General features: G+C 41.9%; 1 long non-coding RNA gene across 1 annotated transcript; it reads left to right on the top strand.

The window, feature by feature from the left end:
• Window positions 1-1447: 1447 nt before the first annotated feature.
• LOC130175420 (uncharacterized) lies at window positions 1448-21486 on the top strand. The gene is made up of 3 exons (XR_008828734.1): window positions 1448-1530; window positions 6659-6863; window positions 20641-21486. It is a non-coding gene; the product is annotated as an uncharacterized LOC130175420 (long non-coding RNA).
• Window positions 21487-24061: the final 2575 nt, after the last annotated feature.

The raw sequence follows: 24061 nt of genomic DNA, 5'->3' as shown, positions 1-24061 counted from the left end.
TATTTAATATCACTTACTTACTAATGGATCTGTCACGATCATAGTTTAACTTGACCAAAAAAACATGCATAACATAGCTCAAGCCTGCGCTGAAGACATTTTAACTCCCTAAATTTACATAATTTTCATTTAAGACTTTATCAGGTAGATTTACGTCATTAGGTAACTGACTGTATGAGCAAAATTGGTTTTGTTCTCTCGGGTGCTTATTGAATGAATCTAAGCAGGACGCTGAAGATTCAGCAGCAAAATTAATTAAACCTCTAAAATCAAGTGGCTGAGACTCGGTAGAGAGAGCGCATCCATAAACAGCAGAATATGACGTCACCAAGCAGTCAGTGTAAACACGGTATGTGCAGTAATAGGAGGAAAAGCTAATTACTAATTAAATTTTACTTTTTGAGCGCACTATACAGAGCGTTAAATTCACTGTCACAACTAAAATACAAATGGTGCACAGTAAATATAAAGCAATACTATATGAGGAGTGATCTCAGACACTGCCCAGGAACCAGAAAACCAAAGCACTCACTGTAACTGCTGGGGCATGTTCACATATCTTCTGTGAAAATGTCCCATGAGCATGTTGCACTGATGCCACTAATTAGCAGAATGACCATGGACGGATTATATGAAAATCAAGCCCTGGACACAAACAGGTACAAGGCCTCCCACTCCTCTTATATAAGAACCCCAGACTTTGAGATCTTTTGTGTTTGTTTTGCATCTGTTTATGATCACTTTACATGTATTTTTGGTCATTTTGTGTCTGTTTTTTGTCATTTGCATTTGTTTTTGGATGATTTACATCTCTCTGTGGTTGTTTTGCTTCTCTTTTGGATCATTTAGCTTCTGCTTTTGGACATTTTACATCTTCACGTGGTTGCTTTGTGTGGATTTGTGGTCATTTTGCATCCCTTTCTGTTCATTTTTGTCTGTTTTTGGTTCACTTTGATCATCTTGGGAATCATTTTGCACCTCTTTGTTGTCATTTTGCGTCCTTTAACAGATTTTCAAAAATGAAATATTAACAGTTGATTCATACAGAAGCTCTGGCTCTCAACTCTGATGGCTTTGCATCATGGCTAAAATGTCCTCAAATGAATAGACAACATCAAATATTCCTGCTCTTTAAATGAGAAAAACATCACTTCATGTAGATTACATTTTTATATACAGTCTATAATTACATGTAACAAACTTCTGCTGCTATTCGTATACTGCACCTTTAAGGCGTCATCTCATGTCTGGCCACGCCCCTAATCAGTGATGTCACTGCAGGTGTTTTGGCTTGATTGCTGGTTAGATGCGACTACTGTGACACCAAAGGCTCCAAAGTTTGAACCCATGTGAGAAAACTGTCGCCGCTGTCTGGCCTGTGCGCTTCAAGTATCGATTTAGCCTTTAATATTCAGTTTAGTCCAAGTTGCAGCAGCATGAAAGAAAAAGCGTGTAGCTGTGACGGTGGGTTTGTATAGGGAGGAAGTCCTTTACCTGACTCAGAGGAAGATGTCTTCAGGCTAAGACGAGGTAAGAATTCACAATAACGTGTGTGTTTTTCACATGACACAACACTTGTCGTCACAGGCAGTCAGCGGCAACATTAAGCGGGAAGAAACAGAGGATAACATCAACATCTGACGAATGGACAATGAAAAGTGGTATCTTGTGTTTCTTTCTGCTCATTAAAGTTTAGTATTTATTCGTGTAGTTTGAGAGGGACATGTCGAGCATTCAGTTCATACACAGTTGAACACCGTACATAAGAATTCATGGTCAACCATAAACAGAAATGGCAGATTTACCTGTATAGCATTTCTGTTGCTACCTGGCCTTTGCCTGTTCTGAAATAACGTGATGAAAACAAGAGACAGATTTACTCTGCAGCTTCGTGTTTTGCCTCATGTCCATTAGACTACATTGTGTGCATGGTATACACTTAACTGTTTTACCTAAACCTAGTGTTAAACTTCATCTATGAAGAGTGTACACCCCAACTTTTTGGTTTTAGTTATCTGAACTGGATTGGTTTCTGTTTTGTATTTTATGGATCCATATTATTTTTTTTTCTGTTGGATGCCTCTGGTTTCTCTTACATCATTGGTCCTCAGTTGCTTCTGTATTATCTAATTTAACTTGGATTCTTCGGTTAAGGCTTGGATGGAAAAGGTCAATAAGCCATCTTGTGCTCTTTTGGCACATTTTCCGTTCTGGAAATCATCAAAACAGCCCCCGACCACCAGGGTTGTGTGTGCCCTGCGTGTGCGTGTTGCCTGATGCGATCTGACCAAGTCCAGCCAGTCGTTACAGCTTTGAAGAGCAGCCTAATAGTGCATCCTCTTGTTTGGTCCTTTGCAGCTGCTGTTGTGTTTGTCTTGGCAGTCGTCAGAGGTTGAGGGTGGACACAGCGCCACGAGGTTTCCAGTGTCCCTGTGTCACATAGTGTGTGTTTTCTTTCCTCTGTATGTTTGGTAGTGCGGTTGGCAGAAAGATGAAACAGACATGTTTAGAGATAGAATGTTTTTCTGTTAGTTCATAGCAAGGAGGAAAATGCAAGATGTGACCGAGAAGTTAAAACGTTTTTTTGGCATTTTCTTCTTCTTCCAAAATCCCTGTGACCTCCCTTATAAAAAAAACACCATTCTGCCTCTGTGTCTTTGCCTCCATCTTTCCTTTTTCTCTCCGCCTTTTCCTGCACTAAGTTGAGGGTCACTCTGGTGTAAATGAGAGCACTGTTCCAGAAGGGGAAGGCTGGCTTTGCGCAGAGGATTATCTGTTGGTGTTGAGCTGTGGGATTCAGTTCCTTCTGGCGTATGAGCCGGTCAGCGAGCTGCATCACTAAGCTTGTTATTATTGTTTTGGGAGAAGGAGGCAAAGTTCTGAGGGAGAAAGCACAGGAAAGAAGGAAAGAGGGGAGGATATAAGGCAGAAAAAGGGGAAAAGAGAGAATGAAGGGAGAATGTGTTTAAAGACTGTAAAATGCTCAGGCTAAAACTTTAATGATTTACTGTATTTGGAAGGAAGGACAAAGATGAATAACAGCACAAGGATAGAAAATCACTGCATCTGCAGAAACCGTCATTGGACGCAGGTTTTAATGGGGAAGAGGGGAAAAATGCTTAGATGTGCTCTTTCCACAAGCAAAACTGGGATGAGAAACCTGAGGAAAAAGCTCAGCTATCTCCTCTTGAGCAGCAGACAGCTGCAGACAAACACACAGAGGGTGAAGTCTTCATGGACACAGCAGACCCTGCCATCTTAGTTTTGTCCACTCTGTATGACAGTAGATCAGTTCTTTTTTTTTTTCTTTCTCTCTACTATGATACTCTGGCTCTAAAGCAGGTACTTGCACCAGTTATGGAGAGATTTTTTACCACACAAAAGAAAATTGTATACAACAAAATCTACTGGTAAATTTGAAGTGACAGGATGGTGTGCTTTGCCCTGCTACTCTGCCTGTTGAATTTCTACTTCATCAGCAGTAGTCAATGTTTTCTATTCACTCAAATCCACAAATAAAGCCTTCGTCCAGCAATAATGTCGTTAACCAAAAGCATGAACGTTTTAATGCAGTCTTAAAGATTCGCATGCATCTGTTGAATCGTGCATCGTACGCTCCTTATTAATAAATCAGAATCGTGCACTGCCAAAAGATCCCATTCTCAGATTTACCTGCTCAACCTGCAACGCCAGCGAGCAGCATCTTATATTTCAATAACATTATGTCTCTGTCAGTGATGTTAACTCGTGTCAGTGGTTCTTTGAAGGAAAACAGATGTGTAGACTAAATGCTTCCACAATCTTTCTGAGAATGGAAACGCAGCTGGACTGAATCACAAAAAGACGCAAGCCAGCACGCTAACATTATTCAAAGCGTAAGCTAACGGTAACGTAGCATCATCGTCAGGTGGATTTAACTTCACTTTTAGTTGGCTGTTTAAAGGCTCAGTGGGAATGAAGAGTGAAGGATTAACAGCCTGTAACAGCTTGTGTTTTATTTGTGTTACATGCCCCAAAATATCGGCCCCAAACATGAAACAAACGTCAGGCTTCAGATTAATTTTCTTCTGCTTTATGTGCATAACTACACCTTATTTGGTACAATAAAGTTACATTTTAGCCTCTAGTCAAAACTAAAGGTGAGCTGAGTGTCGCCACCAACAAAAGCAAATGGAAAAAAAAAAAAAATATTGAGATAATGTCTCAGAAAAAGTTCTTTAATGTAATTTATGTGCACTTAATGTTTGCTGACTGACTGGCTGCCTGGACTGCCGGTTGATTCCTTTCCCCATCTCCCATCTCTCCAGCCTGTCAGCGTTTTGACCGGGGCTGCTTCAGGTACTGTACTCTGCTGACACTGATGGTTGCACCGTGCACATCCCATGCACTCAGGCTGAAAACTCAACCTGGCATTTTCCTGGAGCTGAATGGGAGACGGGGGAGACAGAGCACTCTCGCACTGACAGGCAGGTCCAGAGCCTTACTTATGATACAGTCATATCAAGGAAACCAGTGGCCATAAAAAATTGTGAGGAGATAATGCTGCGTGGAAACAATTATAGAAAAAGCTACTCTCCATCTTCCCTCTAAAGCACCAGTGTCCATAATTTCTCCAGCATCAGAGAATATGCCGTTTTCATTCACACTAAGCACATCTTTCTGGTTGAAGGTGTGTGAAATCATCTTGTTTGATGTTTGGCTGTAATGAAAACTGCAGGGTATTCGAAGGCATGGGACTGGATACCGCTAGCCAACAGCAAACATTCTCTCCGGCAGCGAAAGCATTCAGTTTAGTTACAGAGAATGTTATAAATCAAACAGCCACTAAACAAGGGAAGACTGTGCGAGACAGGAAAAAGAAATTGACTGACAGTTTAAAATCCAAAATACTTTCTGATTGCTCTGAATTTTACAATTGAGTTGTCTCAGCTTTTCAAATGTGCTCCAACTTTCTGGACAAACAATTGCTTAAAAAATAAAAAAAAAATAAAAAATGCATTGTAGGCTGCACGGTAGGGCAGTGGTTAGCGCTGTCGCCTCACAGCAAGAAGGTTCCGGGTTCGAGTCCCGGCTCGGCCGTGGGATCTTTCTGTGTTGAGTTTGCATGTTCTCCCCGTGAACCCTCCCCGGGTTCTCTCCGGGTACTCCGGCTTCCTCCCACAGTCCAAAGACATGCAAATAGGGACTAGGCTAATGAGATACTCTAAATTGACCATAGGTGTAGCTGTGAGTGTGAATGGTTGTCTGTCTCTATGTGTTTGCTCTGCGATGGACTGGCGACCTGTCCAGGGTGTACCCCGCCTCTCGCCCGAAAGGATGCTGGGATAGGCTCCAGCCCCCCCGCAACCCTACTAGAGGATAAGCGGTAGAAAATGAATGAGGATGAAAAAATGCATTGTTTCTGTGTATTGAACCCAATGCGGTTGTTTGACTGCTGAACTATACAGTATTCCCATGCACAAGCGCGGCTGTGCCTTAGCTGTCGCTGACTCAAAACAGCTGATCTGTGGTGCTTGTGCGTAGTAATACTGTGGTTCAAAAGTTGAGGAAATGTAGTTCCAATGGAAAGAGACGTTTGGAGGCAAGATAAAGCGGTGAAAATATTCAAAATATATTATGCACTTAAACTGATATTGGCTTTTTTTTCAGTGGCTATAACATGTTTTCACGCAGCAGGTACTCGTGTCACCTACTCCAAACTGAGAGGGCACCAATCAGGAGCTACTGCAGGTGTTACACTGACGATGTATAATTACTCTGAACGTTGTCACTGTGGGGGATATAATTACAGAATGATACGGACCTATCGCATAATACATCTGTGTAGTGGTGCTGAACTATAAATCAAAACAGTTCACCCACCAACCAACTGTGTAAGCATAAATCTGCCTCTGTGTCTACAGCCGCACTGACGCACAGTGGTGTTTTCAGCATAATACTGAGAGCAGCATGCTAATGTCTTCGCAGGCTAATATGTAATGTTTACCGTATTCACAATCTTAGCTGTGTTAGCAAGCATGCTAACGTGTGCTTATTAGCACTAATCACAAAGTGCAGCCGGTCCCCCAAATTGTAACAGTCCAATCAGTTCCAAATCTGTGCCGTTGCCGTAGAGATATTTCACAGGACAGTTGAGAGCTTTGACCTGCTGGTGCCACGACATGAAAAGTCGGGGAATTGAGTGTCATCCTCTAGGGAGTGTGAATGAGTGTGCACAAAATCTCATGTCAATTCACGCAGTACTTGTTGAGATATTTCAGTCTGGAGCAAAGTGGTGCACTGAGCCACTCTGTGTATAGGAGTGAATGGTAAAACTCCTATATACTCCTAATAGTCTGTCTTTTTTCCCTCCTGAAATGCCCCAGTACTTAATTTCACCTTTTATATGTCTGGCTAGTGATTTTTTTATAGCTACTGTTCCACTGAGAAGAAAATACGGCTTAATTGACTTAATGTATTTGGGGACTTTCTGCTAGATTGACAAGCACTTCAACATTTAGCCTTACCCAGCGTCCTCCTGTCGCTCAGTTTTGCACAGTTGGGAAGTGCTATGAGTCATCTGTCCACTTTCATCTTCTTTCTCTTTCTCCCCTCTTTTCCACCTTTTTTTTTTTTTTATTCACCCAGACCCCTCATGTTAATCTGCTCTCACCCTTAGGTCTGGTCGATGTCCTCGCCTCACCCTACATCTTCTCTCCTCTCATGTTCCTCCTCTTCCCCCGTCCTCCGTCTCTCTGGTGTTAATCACAGCCATCGCCTTCTTGCCACGGGGGAAATCTCCGTCGCTACTCCTCACTTCATCTTGAATTAATGCATGATGTCTGAGAAGGATGGGAGATTCTGAGCTGCCAAGGATGGATCAGGTCAGTGGTGGAGGATACAGAGAGGAGGAAGTAAATAAATTCTTGACACTAAGTATTTACATTCAGGGTGTATCGTGCTCTTGTTTAAAAAAAAAAAAAAAAAAAAAAAAATCCTCCATGCAGGATTCAACTTGATAAAAGCATTGATTTATTAATATAAATGTGTACTTAAAGCCGTTTATTTACATACAATACATTGCACTTTCTTCCACTGGCAGGCATTTGAATTCCAGTAGGGACAGAAAGAAAGGAAAGGAAGTTAAGGTGGAAAGAGGAGGGATGGAAGCAAAGGAAATTGGTTTCATGGTGTGAAGTAAAAGCTGAAAGAGTGAATGAAAAGAAAGATAAATGTAATAAAAAGGATGGTTGAGGTAGATTAGGGTAGAAAAATGAAGGTTTAAGGGTTATAGCCTGGACCCAGCCTAAAGAGGTCTTCTCTGTGGATTCAAATCAGCGTGGGCTCATAGTGGTCAAGCCCTCTCATTGAACCTTTTTTAAGGGATCTAGACTGCAGATTGATGTGTCATCACCGCATGTAATTATGACTACAGAAAAAAAAAAAAAAAACCTTCATGAATAACTTCATTCAGAAACTCACAAGGTTAACAAGCCGAGTATGAGTGAAAACCCTGTCAGTAATCCATGGGGCTCTATTCAAATCCTTTATCATGCCCATGGCCAACGAGTACAGTATATTATACTAGTACAAGTGTATAATATAATAGTTTTTCCAGAGTGGGGAAGGGGTCAAGCTCGCATCTTGTTCGCACCATGACAGTTCATGGCGCCCAGTCTTTCTGGCTTACAGTCACAAACTGGATCTTACCTACCTTGGAAACGGTAACTTAGTATCAGCCAATCACAGTGCGTAGGCTACTTGTTTTCTTGAAACCCACAAAAATTTGCACCTAATGCGTGAGTTGGGAACCCAGTATTAAATCTAATCTCGAATCTTCAAGCTTTTTGCTCCCTGGACCGTGTGTCCACAAAAAAAGTAAACTGAACCGGATCACAGGGAGTTTGATGTATTATGTACCTGTTCATCTTTCACTGTTTCTCTGTGTATGGTAGAACCGGTTGACAATGCAGATGGTTAAAAATAGGTTTTCAGTGAAATAATAGGAGTTTCACACATATACACATGGCGTATGTGTATATATGCCGCTCTGTATCAGCGCCTTTTTATCAAAGGGAAAACAGAAAAAGTTCCCTGCAAACTGAGTCGATGCATTCCTGTCTTTATTTAGCACGGCTATGATGGTTCGAATTCTGATCCTTGAAAGAAAAAGGAGACCGGGACACAAAGAGTGATAGAGACAAAAAGAGGCAGATGAGGGCCGTCTGGTGCAGTTGAGAGTACAAGCGTTTGTATGGGTTTGACAACAAAAATGTGTGCACGCACATGCGGTACACTTGAAGGTCCTGGTTTAGGGGTTTGAAAATATGGTCAACCTAATGAAGCGTGTAGTCTTTATGTCCCGGGTGCAAAGTTAGTCCTGCATCTTGCTCGTCCATTCTGCTCTTGTTCAATAAAAAGCCTAAATTGATGTCTGAACAAACAAACACTAGGACACAGGAAAGTACATTATATTAGGATTCTGCTGATGCTGCAACTGGTGCGGTGTCGCTGCAGCTTAAAGGCCTCGCTTGCTGCAGAGCCTGTCTGCCTGTCTGCAGCCCCAGCTGGCTGGAACTGAGCTTGACCCACATCATCAGATACAGAGGATGAATAATGAATGCACAGACAGCCAACTAGCCATCCACAGAGACAGCCAGCCAACCTGCCGTGCAGCCTGTCAACCTGCAAGCCTTGAATTCAGCCAACCAATGAAACGTCCTCCCATCTAATCAGCCAGCCAACCAGCCACACAGCCACCCTCACAGTCATGCCTTTACTTCCGTAACCCCCCGTCGTCATCTCTTCCTCTCCTCTGCCCTCCGTGACCCCCCCCCCCCCACACACACACACACGACCAAGGCACCCACCCAGCCAGCACTCTTGTTCTCCCTTCTCCTCTTCGTCTTCCTCATGTGTAAAAAGGGCAGGCCTGTCAGAATAGTTTAGCCACAATGCATTGTTTTCTCTGAGGCATAGACAGGGTCAACTGACCCCGACTGTGTATTTACTGTCGGGAAGGAGAAGGGGGAGAGTCATAGCAGAAAGATCTAGCTGTGGCTGAGTATTTGACAATTCTGATTTTATTTTTGTGAGTTCAGGCCTCAAAACACAACTCTCCCAGTTCAACTATGTGTATTTTTATTTTTGTTACAACTAAAAACCCCAGAAAAAAATCCCCATTTGTGAACTGTTAAAATTTTTACATGGAGGTTCATCATCCAATACCGTGTCCACACAGACTCTGTAGTGAAAGTAGCATGGCAGCAGCAGCAGCAGCACTAGCAGCAGCTTAAGGGCCAGTTTATGGTCTGTCAGAACTAGTTTGTAAGACATGCTGTCGACCACGTCTGGAATCAAGTGTTTATATCTGATCCAGATGGCCACTCTAGATGGTGGATTGAAAAGCCGTCATAGGGAGGCTGAAGAGGAGATATTGTTTAAAAATGTGGTTAATGGTGCACCTTTTTTAGACGTGGGGAACTATCTCGTTCTGTCTGCATGTTAGCCTTGCAGCGGCAACTGTAGCCACAGTTTTCTGTCTTGCTGTTTGCTCTGTATCGTGGTATTTGTCTGTGCAATGTGCGAATGGTTTTATAGCCACAAAGACCTAAATGTTTGCACAGTGTATTTATTTGGTTGCTTGCACTATTCGAAATGCCATGCCAAGTAATGTTTGTTAGCTTAGCTAGAAACCTACAGTCCTCTCCTCTGACACTGTAGCTTTTATTTTTAAAGCAATCTAACCAACTAGCTCTCGCTAGTTTTTACTCTGTTGTGTTTTGGAAGCTGTGTTTGTGTGGATGTTGTTTGTTTGACATTTATATTATAAAGTTTGTTTTGCTTCAGCTATGAAAGAGTATTCACTTCCACACTGTATAAAATGACCTGGATGACATTTTTGTAGGCCGACCTAGAAGTTGGCATCATCCTTGTTGCCTCGACAACAAACCGTCGGCTTTTTGATTATTGCAGCTAATACTTGGGGTTAGGACTTGCACTTTCAGTTCAGCATGATAATCTTCACAAATAAACACCTATGATTATTTTTTTGAAGCTTAAATACAGTCACCAGAAGTAAAAAGCTAATGCAGCTATAAACGCTGCGCTATGAACCCTAAGCTTAGAACTTGTAATTTAATTTAGCCAAGTTACTACTTCTACAAAAGCCTCCGAAAGTAAGTAATAGTTTCCAAAAACATGAGTATAAACACAACGAGGCTGTAAAGGCAGATTTATGAGTAGAATGGTATACTGCTAGTCTTGTTGGCAAGTAATGCAACATATAGGTAGCTTTACTGTATGTTGTTGCCCGTTTCTATCACATTTCAAACTTTTTTTTCTCTGTTTCCATGAATTTAGAGGGTGGGGCTGTTGAGGTCACGGCTGAAATAGCATTACATGTGGACAGGCATATCAGCTGCAGCAGCGTTTCCTGCAGTTAGCTTTGATGTTAGACTTTGTCTTGTCTGGCTGACACACACTGCAGCCATGCTAGCAGCTCTGAGAGGCTGTACTTCTGCACAACAATGCTTTGAGCCAAATGTCATGAGCATGGTGACATCTTCTCATATTGATGTTTAACAGGTTTTGTTCACCATCTTCAGTATCTTGGTGAACAATTGTTTCAAATAAAACGTTGTAATAAGTTATCCCCTGCTAGCGTGGATAGAAAGTAGGGTCAATCACAATAATTAAGCTTGTGTGAGTCAGTTATTTTAACTGCTGCTACGGAGCAGTCGACAGTCGGATGTTTCTCAACATGAAGGTTTGATGAGAAATTAATTTAGTCCTATATAATATATCCTCTTTATTTTTCTGCACTTCAGAGCACCTGAAATCAGAACAATTTTCTTCTTCTTTGTTGGAAAATCCTCTGCTACCTGATTTGTTGCATAAAGGAAGAATAATAGGTGTCTAATCACTCAGTGTCAGAACAGAACATAGCATCTGGTGATGGCTTTGAAGCTGTTATGTCATAATTGAGGGCAATGTTATCACAGTGATGGAAAAATAATATACACAGTGCAAACAAGACTGCAGCGTAATTCTCTGTCCAATGTGCAATTGATTCTGTGCACCGGGCCGTGCCGGGGCGCTAACCCAAGCTCAAGTCAAGCACGTCCTGGTTAAATTGCATAAGAGGCTGAGCTGCCTTTTGGGCAAATTAAGCCCCTCTGTCGCCCTGCTGCTGACTGCCCCAATCCTTTGCTGCCTTGTTCACACTGTATCCTCCCTCTCTCTCTCTCTTCCTCTCACAGTCTCCCTCTGTCTCTCCTCTTCCTTCCAGCACTCTCTCCCTTATGCTCTCTGTCCCCTCCCTCCTTGTACAGTATGTACCCACATAGCTGAGCCGAGCCAAGCTGAGCTGGCCAGGCCTGCCTGCTCACCGTGATAGTAACGGCTTTAATAAAAACACCGTTTGGGGGATGAGAATTGAATTTCATACTTGGACGCCCCGACACTACATGTGTTTCGTTTTAATAAAGAAAGAGCGAGCGGAGTGAGAGAGCGACGGTGGTGCAGAGCCACTCAGCCAAAAGAAGATAGGCCAAGGCTTTTCTCATTTGTCCTCACATTCTTGCTTCCTTAAGCTCAGCTGTGTGTTTGCTGTTCCATCGGGGGGGAGGGGAGGGGAGGGGGTGGCGGCATCTGCGTTGTCAATCAGAGCATTTCCACACTTATTCAAGATAAGGCTGAGTGTTCATCCATTTTCAAAAACTGGCTCAGATTATTTTATTCTTGAGACAGTGTGAGTCACACAGATATTTTAAATCAACTGATCTCTTTGCTGTTCACTATCACTGATTGTGATTGACCTAACACATTATCCAGTCAATTTATATCCAGTTAAATTTCACTTTTACATTTCTGGTTTGTTTACACACAGGGATAACTTTGTAGTTGGCATGAGCAGTGAGCCAGCACTGCTAAATTCTGTCTTTGGTCATTGGTTCTGTCTTTGGTTCTGTAGTAGGTTGCATCTGTTGCTGGTTTGAACTTTTTGTTTCAATTCACTACAATATTCAATTCACTACATGACTTTGCCTGTATAAGACCTGTTGGTCAGGCTAAAAGCTCAGCAGTAACCGATCTGCGATGCAGTTATCAAACCGTGTTTTATTACTTCCGTCAAGGAGGTTATGCCTTCACCCGTGTAGTTGTTTGTTCGTCAGCAGCATTACGCTAAAAGTTCAGAACTGATTTTCACTGAACGTGGTGGAGGGATGGAGTATGGGCCAGGGCAGAACTTACTGAATTTTGGTATGGATCCGGTTAAAGAGGCACATCCAGGAATTTCTTCTTGTTGAAATCTATGACTTTGTACAGTGTGGTGTGAGTGTTCGTCCTTGGCGGAGGTGCGTAAGCTACTGAGTGCCATTCTAGTTTGTAAAGCTTCTGAAGTCTTGTGAGTGATGTGAGCTTCAATGCAAAAAAAAAAAAAAGCTACTTATTTGATCAGTGATACTAAGGATTGGGTGTTGACGTTTGTTCATTCATCTACTGAACACCTGTATACTGTCAGTGACATTACTGGGATCTTTGGGAAGTGCAGAAACTTCATAAAATGGTGCTTAGCAACACAGATGCTGAAAAACATCTTAAAATGAGGATGTTGCTGATTCAGCTAGTCACTGTGAAATGCTTGTTACAGAGCTGCACATTAGGTGCACATAGTTGCAAAACTTGCATATAAGTGTTGTCAGAAGCTATCAGCTCCTTTTCAAACAGTATTGCCTTGAGTTCTCTAGATTTATTTTTATTTATATATATATATATATATATATATATATATAATTTTCCTTTCGTTTGTGTTTCTACAGCTTGATAGTAAATTTATAAAGACAAGAGTTTTGTGAATTGAGTCTTATGACTATCTGCAGCCGTGAGGAAGGCATGCAGCATCTGTCAGAACCGAAAAAGGAGACGATTGTTCCAATAAACAAAAACAAAAAATTGATTCGTCTCCTTGTCATTTCCATTTTGAGATCTGTGAAAAATCAATTTCCCCAACCATGTCTGCAGGGATAACTATGTGTCAGAAACGTTCACGAGCGCCGTGGATGCTGTCGCCGACCGTGGTTGTAGTATTGCCGATGGAGAGCTGAGTGCAGCAGGCTTGTGTTGGCGCAGATGAAATTTCAACAACACAGCAGAACTCAGCCACACCAAATTATTGAGTGCTTGGAAAAAGCCACTCTAGACCTTTTTTTCAGATATAAGACAAGATGTCAGCTGCACAAGGAGCTCGACGACCTCAGTTTGCATTAATTCTTATAAAAAGATAATGGCCATTATGTTAGAACTCAATGACTCTTTGCCCTCTTTAATGGAGTCACAGCTCTGAGAGACCTGCTCCTTCATCAGAGCTGTAAACCAGTTAAAAAAAAGAAAAACTAGTTGAAATGGAAAATAAACACGATATTGACCTCAGCCGCCTCTAACTGACCCAGTGGTTGATTTCCTTGAAATATCTGACCTGACCTCGATGCGGCAGAGTTCTGCATGGCCTCTGACACACCGGTCAAGAAGCACCGGCTTAGTTTGCTGTTATTCCTGCAGGAGCTGCCCTCACACATCAGGCACAAACAAAACAAAGCACCACAGGAGAAGATAGGGTATTTTATAAAACACGTTCAGGCTTTTCTAAAACATCTGCAAAGACTCGGTAACAAGTAGCACAATTTCAAAAATTGGCAGAAAAATAATTTACCATCTGTCAGACGAACACGCTTATGTACGTACACACACACTCGCCAAGAAAGATTGTTGAAAGCTGTTTTGGAGATTGTGTCCAGTCATTCTACATTATTGATCATAGATGGGAAGATCAGGGGAATTACTCTTTGAAATGAAGCATGTGTAGGAAGAAAAAGAACAAACGGATGTAGAGAGAAAGCAGTGAATGAGAGAATTAGAAAAAAAAAAAACAGAACAAAAAACAAATGGACAAAGCTAAGTTTTGCGTGTCCTTCAGCACTACACACCCACACTCTTATACATACACGCTGCCCTTGACACTTCCCGAACAAAAAAAAAATAGCAAAGAGACCACTTGGGTGCTTTGACTCTAGTAAATGAACGAATCTGACGAGCCCCGTAGACTCGGTGCTTGTTGCCCTGTTAGCCTGTGGATACTAGTCCTGATTCCTGTGGACTCAGGTGAAACCCACTGATGCAGCTTGACTGACGGTTACACAACATTTAGTGCCTGTTTAAAATATTTGCATTTTGATTTGATACCTTTTCATCTGTACATCAACACAGTTTTCAGTTAAGTAAAGACACTTTTTGATTTTCACTTTCACTTTTTCAACACCAAAAACTCAAAGCACATTTAGAGGCTCTGGATCAGATATATATGGAGGTGAAATAGCACTCAAACCTTAGCGCCACTGGAGGTGAGTGTCTGGAGGTGGCTGAATTTGAGTTCCTTGAATACTCTGATAATTCTGATGTTGTGATTTTGCCTTCATAGCTGCTGGCTAGCGCCTGGTTAGGCTACGTTCACGAGTCAATGGGGTTTGGTGTCGACTTGGAGTGTGTGACTTCTGAAGAGCCACTTCAGCTAGATGATGGCCAGTAAATACCTCTAAATCATAGGCTAGCAGCTTGTTAAGCCACAAGTCTCATTTCCTGTTTCTAAGTATGAAATACACAAGATGTTATGACTGGATGTGGAGCCTTTGGAGTTATTGGACGGAACCTTTTTGATGGACCTATAAATGAAAACAGGAAGCCACAAACGGAGCAAACTTAGTTGCACCATTAATTCTCATAGGGCTCATGTTTGCTGTAACGCATATAGGGGCAGGTGACGGAAGAAGATCGCTGCCAGAGGAGGGGGTGTAAAAGAGAAATGACTGAAATCTGTGTATTTCAGTGCGAGCTAACCCTGGGTAGCAGCTTATCACGAGAAAATGGCTGTGTTGTCTCCCATCTCATCTGAAATGTGGTGCAGGACGACAGTTTTTAAAGTTGCATGCCATCTCAGGCAGGAGAAAAAAAACCTCTTAACAGATCCACGCGTATATGCACACGCACGTGCACGTGTATAGACGATCCTTTTCAGCGCTGACCAAGCTATCATGGGGAAAAAATGAATAAATGGATGAAATGTGGCATGATTTTGAGGGGTAGGGGAAAAAAAAGAATACCTGGGTGAAGAGGCGGATGAGAGGAGCAAGAGGGAAGGATTATGAGATAGAAACAAGAATGAGTGATTGAGAAAAGAGAGAAAGAAAGAGGAAACCGGTGACAAATTGCAAATGCTCCCTAGCAGCTCTGACTGACAGGCCAATCATCTTGCGAGCACATCTTGAAGCGATGCCTGGATGACTGTTATTAATTGAAATGTGATTGGAGGATGGAGGATGGAGGATGGGGGGGGCACGATGCTCACATCTAATCCACATCAGAGCAATTAATAACGCATTCACTCCTCTCCTCTTCACTCTCATCACCACTGATATTTCCAATGGTGACTAGAAATTAGAAAAGGAGGGAGAAATAATTGAAAAGGGATGATTCTGAAAGGGGAGCTGGGGGCGAATGATGGAATTGGGAAAGGGGATTAATTTGTGCAACAATTCAGGGGGCTGCCCAGGGGGTATTTTTTTTTTTTTTTTTTAATTCCCTGAGAGATTCTCTAATGGCCAAAAATCTCAGGGCTCACTTTCATTCATTGCATATCGAGGGGGAAATAGCAGAGTGAGTTCAGGTTCATTAACTTCCTCCCTTCATCAAGCTTTAAATAGGCAGGTAGTGTTAGCAGAAGTACTTATCCAGCTAAAGTCAGCCCCGGGCCAAAAAAGTAAAGTTGAGGTCATTCCTCAGATTCTTGGATGTTTCTGTTCTTTTCTCTATTATAGTGTTTTCTCTATTTTTACATCTGTTTCCTACAATATATTTCTGATGTACACTACTACTAATGTTCAAAATATATTTTGGAAGAAAGACACCGGAGACTGGGGTTTTGTCCCTGGTGATGTCCAGTGTAGGTCTACCTCGTTACACTTGGCGAAAGACTGTGGCGTTGGTTAAATATTGAAGATGTCAAGGCATCCTATATTATGCGTGTCCTGATGCAGACAGTATGTAGGTTTAAGACACTTCCACATTGGTTTCATACTTCAGACCTGGAATCTAAATCCATTTTTTATATACAGTCTAAGGCTGAGCAGAGAAAAAAATCCACTGTATTTGACCCAGAGGTCAAGTATCATCCTGTTGGACTCGTCTTCCCGGTGCCCTCAAGGTCAAGATATGAGCTCATTAGCCACATACAGACATGTCCTGTTAGCTACAAATTTATGGCATGTGCCCTGGAATTTGTCTGCCATAACAGCTGCAGAGAAAAGGGATACTCAGTTTTAGTCTGCACATGCATAAAATCAGACTTTCACACTTAACAGTTGTTTTGCACTTTTAAATCTTGACTTGCAGCTTGATTTTTGAGAAGTTTTCGAGAAGTTTTGTCCCGTGTTGTGTGAGTGGAACCATGTTTCATTAAATACTGATATAGCAAGCCAGTATCCTTGGGGAATAAGTGAATATTGGACAAATTAACACACAATGTACATCCAATGCCAACGTTCATTGCTGGCGCTTCAGCGAGTAGTGTGTCATTGGTGCAGTGAGGCAGAAAGTAAAGGTGTGGCAGGAGTAATAGTTAACAGTATTATTAATGAGCTTTCCTGAACCTTAATCAAGTGTTTTAGTTGTCGTACTGCAACCGTACCTTAACCATAGCGCCGATTCACTGTAACGACAATCATTCCCTAACCTTAACCCTACCATAGTCACCATGCTCAAATAAAACCAGAATTATAAAAACACTGGCACTAGATGCAATCCAGGGTTTTACAGATCTGTCAGATATCAACATTCTTGTCTGGTTGATGGGGGTTAGACATAAGCTGGCTTAACAGTTGTCCCGGCAGCCGTTATACTTGATGTTCTGAAGCTGCAGAGCGATGACAAAGGGAAATGGTTGATGCAGTGTTGACAGTGCATTACCTCACTTCATCTCAGACCGACTCGCACTGGTTTTAAATGGGCGTTTTGACTGCAAAGAATTGTACATGCTCGGTGAAATTGCAACCTAAAAGAACATCTTGAAGGAGTAATGCATATTGGATTCTGTCTCTCACCTTATTTTTCATCTCCACTTAATCAAATCTCACACAGAGCTCCCTCTGCACAGCGCTGCTTTTAAACATAAAAGTATGTGTTCTTTCTCACTGTGTTTTCTTTCCTTACAAACGTCAGATTTCATGCAGCCTATGGCATATATATGGTTTTTACTTGCACATTGTTTATACATATGGCCTCTGGTGTATTCTTCTCTGCGCTAAATCCAAATGTCTGTCCTCACACACGCTTGAACACTACATGGTCTAAAATGCTCAGCATGAATATGGGTATACACAGTGATGCTAGCAGTGAACTTGGTGGAGGCTGCAGGACGTCTGAGGCACAGGTTGGCCTTGAAACTCATGAAGACCCAAATCTGTGAAGTAGGGGCGGGTGATCTGGCCAAAAGATCATATGACGACCTTTTTGTGTAGTAACGCAATCCACGATCTGAATCACGATCCGCATCCTGTTTCCACTCTTTCCTTTTTTTTTTCTTGTGAAAATTCTGACCAGAAGTTTTGATTCGTATCTTTCCTGTGGACTGCAACTGGTGAAGGTGGTTCTTGTTCAGCTCAAGGGGAGATCTGGCCTATGTGCCGCTACGCCAAACCCGCTGAGGCTGCAGAGCGGAACAAGCTGCTGCTGTCAGCGGGTCAGCTGTTTAACAGGTGACAATGGGCTGGTCGGCAGCAACCTTTTTAATTCGATTCATAACGACTCATCTGTAGTAAGTAGATCAGTAAAATAAACTTGTCCATGATATAAGATCGGCAGATCATCCACCCCCACTGTAGATTGCTGTTGAGTGGTTAGAAGTCTTGTATATTGAAATGTCGAACCTTTTACAGTAATGATGCAGTTGAATGGTAGAAAGCTAGAGCTACACCAAAATGACAATTTGGCCATAAGTGGCAACTACATCCACGTCCTTTTTTTTTTTTTTTTTAAATCATCTTTTATCCACAACAAGCAACTGAAATTAGCAAAAGTGTTTTAAACACCTTTAAAACAGATTTTTATGTGTCGGAGTCGACAATTTTAATTGGCCTTTTTGACAATTATGACTTTTCACAGTATTTTTTTTTCTTGTTTTTCTGTTTCACTTTGTTGCAGAAACTCACTCGTTTTTGTTTGCAGGCTAAAGGAATAGTCAGGTGTTCAAGTGGACCATATTTACTTGTCCTTGGTCTTTGTGAAACTGGAAGAAACTTAAAAAAAAAGAAAAGAAAAAGTTTTTAACTCGATTCATTCATTTTAAAGTCTGAAATGTGGGTTTTAAAATCTGCTTTTTGGAGCTGATTCTAAACATTAACGTCCTGCGTCATAAATGTTTACAGCTCTGCGTGTTCAGTTCGTGTTCAGCTGCTGTGTCACATCGTTTCTTCCAGGATGCAGCCTCTAAAAAAAACAGATGTCAGACGCATCCGCTGCACACCAACCTCTGCAGCTTACCAGCATCTTATGCTAAAGCTATCAAGGTTCAGGTTTCCTGTACAATTGAAATTCCATTCAATTTTCTACTACATAAAGTTGACCGGTACAGGTGAGAGGGTAACTTCACCCTGAGTGACAGCTTTTAATGGACATCAATTTAGTTGAGGTATTTTTTTTTTTTCTCTCAGAAAACAAATCTCCTTTGTCAGTTTTACCCTGACATTCTCGTTCTCACTGAGAGCTCTTGCTCTGTGTGGGCACACACACACACACACACACACACACACACACACGCACGCACACACACGCACCTAAACACGGAGATTACGAATGCCGCCTCAATCAAATGACTCCTCTTGAGTAAGGGCTGCCATTATAAGCAAAGCCACATCATTGTGAACATCTGTAGTCAGAAGTGAAAGGGCTCTGAAAGGAATACAGCAGCACATAGAAAAGCTCTACAAAACTTAAGGTCTTAGCTCCGTCTGCGCGACCTTGGCCCTTCGCATTCAGAAAAACTGCTGTTCTGAGACCTTCAGAGTCTGAATATCAATTTGAAAATGGTTTTGAAAAACACGTGGGAGAATACATGAAAGAAAGTTATCAGTGGTGTGGCTCAATGGGCACAGCCAGGCACCAACACTTGACAGGATTTCAAAGTTTGTTTCCAACTTTCACAACCAAGCTACTATTGTAACTTAGCAGGTTTTGAGAAAGATCTCGAACTCACGTTTACAGGAGATGAGAGAATGAAATATTAAGAAATAGCTAACAGTGTTGACTAAGTTGACAGTAGCAGTAAGTTTCATTTTTAGCCTTGAATAAAGTTTTGGACCGGTCAGAATTGAGTATTTAGGAAATTGCCTCCAAAATCGTTATTTGTGCTCCGCAGCCACAAAGATGAACATTTGTGTGTATGGAAAGTGCTAAGTATGCCTTTTCAATTGATGAGCTTTCTGTCACATTTTATTATATACTATTTAAAAATGTGACACATACTCTGGCAGAATGAAGATTGAACATAGTTGTACATAAGTAGAACTCGGCAAGTTTCTTTTTTATTACGGAGCAATCTGCAATTAACATTTTAGTGGGTGCAAACGTATTTATATTCAGTGATCACCAAATGAATCTCTGTGTTAATGTTGCTTGTGTTGCATCCACGATTGGACAATTAATATTATAAAGCAGAACTCTGTTTTTTCTATTTAAGCATTCCCCCTTTCTCCACTGGGGGAAATCAATACCTGCTTTTTCTGCAGCAGGACGCTGCGTGCTTCACAGTTCGGTTTCAAAATGCTACTAATATGGACTGAGAGACGAACGCTTCGCCTGTTTGAAACTGTAACCTAACTGTGGCGTCATCCCTGTTGTCAACAAGTGCAGAAAAAAACAGGCGGGATCAGGGGGAAAATATGTCAGTCTCTCTGTTGAGCAGACCCTGTCCAAGACTGTTTGCCCCCCCCCACCCCGCAGAAGAAGACGTGCTATTAGCAATCCAGGGCAGGCTGCCTGTTCTGGATTAATCACAGCGACTGACTGGAGCAAATCAATGAGCTAAATGCTAACACTTTGGCTCGGACACAGACACACAAACTGGTCTGTTAGCAGAGGCCAAGAGGTGACACTTTCACTCCACATCGACAGCTGCACTGCAGGCCAGCAAGAAAGACAGACTCGTGTGTGTGTGTGTGTGTGTGTGTGTGTGTGTGTGTGTGTGTGTGTGTGTGTGTGTGTGCGCGCGCTTCTGTAGCTGCACTACTCCCTGTGGATACTGGCTTTGCCATGACAACAGTCATGTAAAAATATTTTGAAAATGTCTTCTTCACTTCTTCGACTGACAGGATATTGGTGTGATATTTGCGCACGCATGCACACACACACACACACGCACACACACACTGTTTAATCCCTTTCTTCCCTTCTATCCGCAGCCCACTTTAACTCTCCACATTCATAATATTCCTTCTTCCTCTCGTTCTTTCATTCACACAGCTTCCATAGCATGACATAAATAACATAATATTGTACTTGTAGGAGTTTTATTCCCGTGCCATTATTCATTCCTCTCTATTTATCTCATTTCAGTTCAGTTCTGGCGCTGGAGACTGTGACATTGACGTAATCAAGCAGCAAATGAGGAGGTAACATTACTAATATCAAGATCATAGGAAAAAAAAGCTTCTCTTTGTGTTGTTCCTTCCTCAAACCTCTTTTTCATCTCTGTCGAAAGACGCCAACACGCTGCATGAAGCTGATTGGTCACCGCAGAGTTGGATGATGACCTGCTCCATTGTTAATAAACGTGCAGCTTTATGGTCGGGGGAAACCTTTTGTGTAGCAGATTTGCACTGTAATAATGTCTCTTTACATCCACCCTTTGCTTCTGAGAGTGGACGGTCATTACTCACATGACCCGTAAGAGAGAGGTCCTTGTCAGGTAAACGTACACAAACAACCAACGCTTCCGCTTTTTCTGGTGAAGACGGTCTCTTTAATTTCTTCTGCAGCATCCTCGTCTGCGTTTCCTCTATTAGTTGGTCTTTATCTCTTCTCCTTTTCATTTTCTGATGCTTTTTTTTTATCCTTTCTTCTCTCCTCTCTCATTTTTATCTCACATCTTCTCTTGGTACGACTCTCTCACATCCTCTCCTTCCATTTCCCTGCCTCTTCTCCCTGTCACTTTTTCTCACACTCCTGTTTTCTCTCCTTTGCTTTTGCACTCTCTTTTTCTCTTTTTTTTTTCTTTCTCTTCTTCACCCTTTTCCCATCCTTCCTCTTTCAATTTAGCCCTCTTTGCTGCTTCTCCCCTCTTATTTTATTCCCTCTCTTTCTCTCTCATTCTGGTTGCCATACAACCTCAGCCTCCTCCTCCACCTCTCTTTTGTATGTATCTCTCTTATTGATACCCCCCTCCTCCTCCTCCTTCTGCCCCCCCCCCCATCCCTCCATTTCTGGGTCTCACGTCGTTTACGCCTCCTCAGTGAGTGCTATTACAGCATCACTTTGCATTTAGATAACCATCGCCTCGCCACCCAATATTGGTCCGGAGCAGAAGGAAGGGGGGATGGGGGGGGGGGGGGGGGGGAGGAGGAGGAGGAAGAAAGGCAGGAGGAGGAATAGGAAGAGGAGGAGGTGATATAGAGGTTCAAGCGGAATCCTTCCCGGAGAAATAATTGCAGATGTTGGAGCCCCTGCAAACAGTGACACACACGGAAATTTTTTTAGAGGAAATACAGACCAGCAATTTCACCACCAGCAATTATGATCAACAGCATTTTTTCCATTACACTTTCATTTTGCCGCTCCCCTGCTGTGTCATCCACACACATTTATTTTGTCCCAGAATTCCCTCCTATCCCTAGCCCCAGAGTTATGCCCAGAATGAGTTGCATCCTAGTATCTGCATCATGACAACTGCTCTGCTTTTTCAAAGCCAAGGAGCCTGAACTGTGAGAGCAGAGAAACCTCGAGAAATTACACTCAATGCTTTATCCTGTGTGTCCTGGTAAAAGTGCTGTTGGTCACGCTGTGTGAGACCATTCATGGCTGTAATGTTTACCGATACACATCGGCAGTACCGCGCTTGCTACTCTTCGCTTATGCTCGCGAGGCAAATTTGTATGGATGCAACACAAGCAACATTAAGCAGCATCCATCAGCGTGCAGTTGCAGCTACAGTTACAATACGATCACTCTAAAGTAAATTCCTTCCAGTTGAAGTTTCCAAACGAGCCGTTTGCGGGAACACTAAATCAAGTGTTCAAGTGGTGAAGTTTGTGTTTATGTGCATCAAAGCATGTCATTGGAATAAATGTTGAGAGAAATGTCTGAAACCGTCTTGGAGACTCTCTGGTGTTATTGAAACTGAGTGAGTATTAAAGGAAAAATCTACTCTGAAATACAATCGGCTCTTGATGAAGCACCTCGCAGACCCAAGGTCCTTCTGTATGGCACTGATGACTTTGTAAGACAGTTGTAATGTACAGTAGCGGCGTAGTGTCAGAGACTAAATACAGATTTTTAGATGAAGAAATTTAAAGAAGAAACGAAGCTTTGATATGCACTTCAAATATACTGAAATATACATTGCCCCGAAGGAACAGTCGAAGCTTAAGTACAAAGAACACAATTTGCCAGTAGATATAGTTTCTGTGTCTGTGCGTGTCTGCGGGAAGGTTTGCGAGCGAGCTATGAGCACCGATGACTGTGTCAACGTCCGATCTGCCTCTTGTTGAATCTCCAACGGAAAACTGGTGTGTCCAACCACACGCACACGTCATCTTCTTCCTGCTGGCCATCAGAATCAGGTCGAGCTCAGATGAAATGTAAATGTTGGCTGTAGAAACAGTTGATGAGGGTTACACATCAGAAGTGTGTATTTCTCTCACTCACACATACACACACACACACACACACAGAAAGAGAGAGTGTGTGTGTGTGTGTGTGTGTGCGTGTGCGCGTGCGCACATGGATATGTACTGAATAACTCAAGAACCACACTTCATAACACACTGCAGTGTCCCTCTTGCATAAATACTCTGCTTTTCCAGGGAATAGTTCAGAGTGAAAGGAAGAGTGCATACACTAACATTGCAAACATTTTATATATATATATATGTTTCTTTTAAATAAATTAATAACCAAAAAATATATCCACACATATACCTGCAATTGCAGAGAAACAAGCATTCACAGGGGCCATTGGGGTGAAAATAATTTTGAGCTGCTGTTTACAACGTTTGCAGTTCTAAATCAAATGCAATTTTATTTTCTACAAATACAAATCTCTTTTTCACATGCACAAACTTGCATCTCTCAGGCGGATTTATTTGACAGGTTTACAAATATTGATTTACAACTGCAAACTTCGGATTTATTTGTGAACATCACTTCACAAGCTCAAAATTTTTTTTTTTGACCCTAATTTGAGCCGGTAGACCCTGAACAGTCAGAAAGCTGTGAATGCTAACGCTGGCTGCGCAGCGATAGCAAAACTTGCAAATAGCTCATTTTGACATGGGAGATCAGTTTGTTTCCTGTTTCCTATCAAAAATCTGTTTCTTTTAACCATGACTGTGATCATCCCATAACCTCACTTAAGTAATTATTGTAACTATGACGACAAAGGACCAAATGTTTCTATAACCATAACCGTTTTTTTAAGGGGCACTGACAAATGACGCCATCATTGTCAGATTAGAATATTCTTGTATGTGTCGTTGTGGAGGAGATATTGTTTATTTACTTGGATGAACTTCTCCTTTGATTAGCAGATTTATGCATGAAAATAAATAAAACTTAAGTTTCAAAATATTAATACATTCATTCTAGACTGCAGTAATGTGAGTGTAGTCTATAGTATAAACACAGAGAGTAAACGCAGCGCAGAGAATGTGTATCCCCCAGGGGAAAGTCCAAAGTAAAGCTAGCAGAAGTGGAGTTTTTGAAATAATAGTCAGTATAGCCTACTGTACTTATAGGAAAGCAAACAAATATTGAAATAGAA

Source organism: Seriola aureovittata, chromosome 9, assembly GCF_021018895.1.
Source record: "Seriola aureovittata isolate HTS-2021-v1 ecotype China chromosome 9, ASM2101889v1, whole genome shotgun sequence".
Classification (NCBI taxonomy): domain Eukaryota; kingdom Metazoa; phylum Chordata; class Actinopteri; order Carangiformes; family Carangidae; genus Seriola; species Seriola aureovittata.
The sequence above is the reverse complement of the archived record's forward strand: the minus strand, read 5'-3'. Positions and strand labels throughout refer to the sequence as shown.